The 5,273-nt window shown below is 40.7% G+C and overlaps 1 non-coding gene across 1 annotated transcript; it reads left to right on the forward strand.

The window, feature by feature from the left end:
• The first annotated feature begins 2,221 nt into the window (after positions 1-2,221).
• Positions 2,222-2,326, forward strand: LOC133294247 (small nucleolar RNA R71). Its single transcript, XR_009749170.1, has one exon. It is a non-coding gene; the product is annotated as a small nucleolar RNA R71 (small nucleolar RNA).
• Positions 2,327-5,273: the final 2,947 nt, after the last annotated feature.

The raw sequence follows: 5,273 nt of genomic DNA on the forward strand, positions 1-5,273 counted from the left end.
TGTGGTTGGTCTTGCTGCTCCTATGTCAAGCTGCTTGAAGATGGAAGCTGGCATTAGATTTACACTTGAGCCCAGATCACAAAGTGCCCGACCAAGATAGTTCTTCCCAACTGTACACGGGATGGTGAATATACCAGGATCCTTTAGTTTGGGAGGAATTTTAGTCAGGTACTTGCACGATTGTTGAGAGAGGGCTACGGTCTCAAACTCTTCGATCTTTCTTCTTTTTGACAAAATGTCCTTCATAAATTTTGCATACGAAGGCATTTGCTCCAGAGCTTCTACTAGAGGAATGTTTATGTGAAGTTGTTTCATCAAGTCGAGAAACTGGCTAAACTGCTTATCCTCGTGTTGCTTTTTCAACCTCTGTGGAAAAGGAGGCTCAATCGGTTCACTCCTTCTCTTGCATGGGGGAACATAAGTTGGAACTGAAACTGGTTCACTGACTTTTGTTGCTCCAAGGTCTGCTACAGGTGTTGCGTCATCCGGTTTGATTTCAGCAGACTCATTGCTCTGGACCTTCTCTTCTGGTCCTGTCTGAGCTTCAAGGTGTGAAGGGTCAGTGGCTTCTTCAACTTCCTTTCCTATGGGCTGTTTTGCTGGTTCGCGCTTTCGAGGTCGTGCCACTAAATCTGGGGGTGGTAAAGTCTTTCCATCTCGTAGGCTTATAGCATTACAATGCTCCTGGTTATCCTGAGACGGCTTTTCTGTGTCACTAGGGAGTGTCCCTGGTTGCCTCTGTTTGAGTGCTCCAGCCAGCTGACCAATTTGGGTTTCTAGGTTTCGCATGGCTGCGCTGTTCTGATTCATGTACTCCTTGACAGAAGTCTCAAAGGGACTTCCCTTCACCCTTATCCCAGTTTTGTTGGTTCTTTCACCCAATTTTATTTGGGGGGTTTTAATTTGAACCACTGACCCATACCCTTTATGTGAAAGAAAAAATCACAATTACATGAAAAGAAACATTTTAACGTAAAACAATCACGTCAAAATTTTTTACGAAAAATATTTTCATAAAAATTTTAGCAAAAATTTTTGTATCATCAAAATGTGACCATATAGGTAAAAAAATTTGACAGTAATAGTTTTTTTGGTTCTGAAACACATTTCCATCAAAAAAATTTCGGGATTTCGGCGAAAGTTTTGACCATCAAACAATTTCATTTCCCAAAATTCTTTACAGATTTATCTCCATTTTGTTGGTCTACAGATTTCAAAGCGAAAATTTTGGGACATTTTTCCAGATTTCAAATTTCGGCCTGTTGACGGTTTCTGATTTCAAATTCTGAAACATTTTTATCATCAAATAATTTTGACGGCTGATTCGCATTCTTTACAGATTTCAAATTTCGGCCTCGGTTGTTTGTATCCTCAACGAAACCATTTCTGACAAAAAAAAACATAGCAGTTTTGAAACACATTCCCATTCGAAATTTTGTTGTTGTTAAAACATTTGATTCATCATTTTCGTCAAAACTCTAAATTTCAATAGAATTTTTTTTTCTTTTGTTGTTGTAAGAAAACCAAGTCAAAAACGGGTCAGTCTCACCCAGCACCAAGTCAGACCCACTTCAAAAACAAAGTCAGTCAGATCCAAACTGGTTCTGAACTAGTTCAACTCCAATCCAAGTCAGACCTGACTTGGATTCAAATTAAAGTCGCCTCATACCTGACCTTAAAAACCAGTCTTGCACAGTCCTAGTTCTGCATGGGATACGGGGGTCGGTTCTGGTAGTTTTCTCCACTACCTCCAGCATTATTTTGATTCCTCCAGCCTCAGTTATTGTTCCCTTGATAGTTGTCATTGCTCCTGTTGTTGTTGTCATACCCTCATGCATAGCACACAGCAGCTAGATTGTTACAGTCCTCATATTCATGAGGACCTCCACAAGTGGGGCAACTTTGACTTGATTGAGTCAAGAGAAGTTGCTCAGTTGGTTTTTTCTGTTCCATGGGCTTCCAGTTTTTTATAGTGTTCTGGAGCGAAGCCATTTGTGCTGAAAGAGCATCAGCTGAGCTTAGCTCAAGAACTCCTGCTTTCTTAGGAGCACTGTGTCGTGTGGAAGGCCATGAAATATGTTTTTTTGAAAGTTTTTCCAACAACTGGTAGGTTTCTGGATAAGTAAAATCCAAAAGATCTCCCCCTGCAGCTGCATCAACAGTTGCTTTCAATGGTGGGGTTAAGCCATGATAAAACGTGTGAATGATGCCCCAATCAGAAACTCCATGATTCGGGCAAATTCGTATCAACTCTTTAAAGCGTTCCCACGCTTCATACAGACTTTCTCCATCATACATTTGAAAGGAAGCTATATCAGCCCTCACTTGGGCTTGTTTTGCTTGGGAGAAAAATCGGGTAACAAATTGTTCCGCCAATTGCTCCCAACTGGTGATGGAGTTTGGGGGCAATGTTCTCCTCCATTCTTTGGCTTTTCCAGCTAAGGAAAATGGAAAAAGCCGCATCCGCATGTTTTCTTCCGAAATACCATGAACTTTGAAATTATCAACTATCTCAGTGAAATTGTCCAAATGACTGTGAGGGTCTTCCATGGGCAGTCCATGGAACTGACCAGCGTTCATAATCATTTGGAACATTGCAGGTTTTATTTCAAAGTTCGGGATATTCAAAGGAGGGGGAACATACCCTCGTTCTGGACCATTTCTGAAGGGAGCAGCCATATCATTCAATGATGGCCCTCTTCCTTCATTCGGTCCTTGTTCAGGCTCATGATTATGATTTCCATTGTTATCATTGTTTACAACCTCCTCCATTGTAATGTTTCTCAACCTTTGAACTCTTCTTCTATTTCTGAAGGTTCTCTCGGGTTCTGGATCAAAAAGTACTATTTCCAGTCCAAGTTCTGTAGGTTCTGTGCTCATACAAATGGAGGAGGTCTATCAAAACAAAAAGACTGCAATTAAACAACAAAAATGTTTCCTTAAAAACGCCCTTTCTTGCCAAATGATCCCCGGCAACGGCGCCAATTGCTTGGTCGAACCGAGAGCTGCTCGGGAATATCTTTTCAGAGAGCAAGAGTGCAGAGTAATAATCAGGATTGCCAACAGGAGCAATCTACTCTGACTAAGAGCAACCCTCTTCAACTATACGCAAGCGTACGTGTCAAGCAATATAGGGTATTGTAGCCCCAGATTTATCGTCCTCAGGGAGCAGTTGTGAAGTAAGAAGCGCTAAAGGAAACTTAATTTGTAAAATGGAGCAATAAAAGAAAGTACTATTCTCAGCTAAGCTTCACAAAGAGCAATCTCTGGGCAGCTAGTTAAACAATGTTAACCATTCTGAACCAGATGAGAGCAGTGAATGACTTAGCACGGTCATCGAATAAAAAGGCATCAATTTAAGTAACTTCAAGAGCAGTCAACGAAATGAAGTAAGAGCATCAGCTGGTAAAACACAGTTCAGTTATCGTGAGGAAAAGGTTGTGATAGAAGTTTGAGTTAAGATTAATTTCAGAAAAAGTCAAGTAGGTGTTACGGGTTCCATGTTTTCATCCCTTTGGTTAACCCTGCTTGGTAGCATATTTTACAAGTGGATTTTGCTCCTTCCCTTGTTTTGCTATAGGTAAGCAGAGGGTAAGGCCTTACTCTCCACGTTACTCCATAGTACTTGGAGTTATATGCAAGGAAACCATGCTGCCTTCTCAAAAGAGCATGGATTCACATGGCAGTGCTCCCCATTCCAGGTGTTTCTCCCTCCTTTCTTCAGGCTAAACTACCCCAGGATCTTGAGAATGCTCCACACGCCTTTGTCAGTGTTTCATCAACCGAGTGGTCCCGGGATGAGGTTGCCAGCCCAAAGGGTTTCACAAAATCAATAAATTAAACCAAAGAGCAACTCAAAATTCATTTATAAAATATGTGTTCCTTACAAAGTTATCCTAAGACAAAAGGGATTACTTCTATGGAACCCTCACCTACTTAGAGGAAGTTAGCTCCTAGTGAGCATTTTTACAAAAAGAAAACAAAGAGATGACGAGTCCTAGGATGGGCGCTGATGATCCTCTTTATGAGGATTGCTTGTTCCTTTTATAGGGTTCTTCATTTGATCTTCATTGTTCCTTTCATCAAGGGTCTTGCTTTGTTTAAATCCTCTCCAATGGTAGCTTTGCTTCTTGCCAGCTCAGCTCCGAATAGAAATCCTCTCCAATGGTAGCCTTGCTTTTTGCCAGCTTGGCCTTAAATGGAAGTGGTCCCCCTTGCTTTTGGCTCCCTTTGTGAGTGGGAGTATCGGATTCAGGGAGGCACCTCCACTCCTTCTGCTGCAGCTGACGTGGCGGCTTTTGATTGCTCAGCTTCTTTGCTTTCGTACTGTAGCAGAGGTAGCACCTCCACCTTCTCTGCTGTGGCTGACGTGGCGGCTTCCCATTGCTTCCTTTGACTGTTGTTGTACTACAGCAGGCTTTTTTTCTTTCTGCGCAACACTCATTCTTCTCTCTTCATTTTGTGGTTCCTTCTGATGGGCCTTAGGTGTCCTGAACAAAGCAAACTAACCCAATAGTCATATGAAAAAGATAATGTTAAATTTGCTCCAGGTCTACCTTAACTCCCACTTTCGGTATTGCTCTGGTCCACTATTCAAAACAGTTGCTCTATATGGAAAGAAGAAGGTTGAAGGGAGTGATTTATAACCAAAACATGGGTTTTGTGGAACAATTTACACTTAATGGGCCTCAACTCTTCTTTGGCCACCTCCTAACTCCTTGTGGTGATGATTATTTTAAAAACGTTGTCATTCAGGGCTTGACATAATGAAATTACAAGCAGACTCTTCAGGTGATAGGTTACCATGAAGTAAATATCCATCTCGATGTTGTAGCAATAAAATGTCCTTAATTTGTATGCCTTGAGAAGGAAAATGAAGAATCGAATGTAAAACCAAATGAAAGATGACGAGTTCGTTTATCAACAATATGTTACCTTTTTTCATTGGCTATGACACACTCATCTCCCGAAACAAAATCTGCCATGTCATGCACAATATCATACTTTTTACAATCCCGAATTCCATCAACAGAGTCTCTTTGTAAATCACAAAAGAAAGATCTATGAGTTAAAGACACAAAGTAATCGTAATCAACATCTTCTAAATATAAGCTTTCATTCGATGACTTGAAAAACCCTTCTACCACCCAAAGTTAAATCAATATTTTCCTTTCAATGAAATAATCTTTTGGAAACAATGAACAAAATGCAAAACATTTTTTTAGGAGGAAAGGTAGATGATCATAACTTAGGCTGATAAGATCATGTATTGT

The sequence above is a fragment of the Gastrolobium bilobum genome, unplaced genomic scaffold (genome assembly GCF_033153095.1).
Source record: "Gastrolobium bilobum isolate Gb01-03AN ecotype WA unplaced genomic scaffold, APGP_CSIRO_Gbil_v1 utg11755, whole genome shotgun sequence".
Classification (NCBI taxonomy): domain Eukaryota; kingdom Viridiplantae; phylum Streptophyta; class Magnoliopsida; order Fabales; family Fabaceae; genus Gastrolobium; species Gastrolobium bilobum.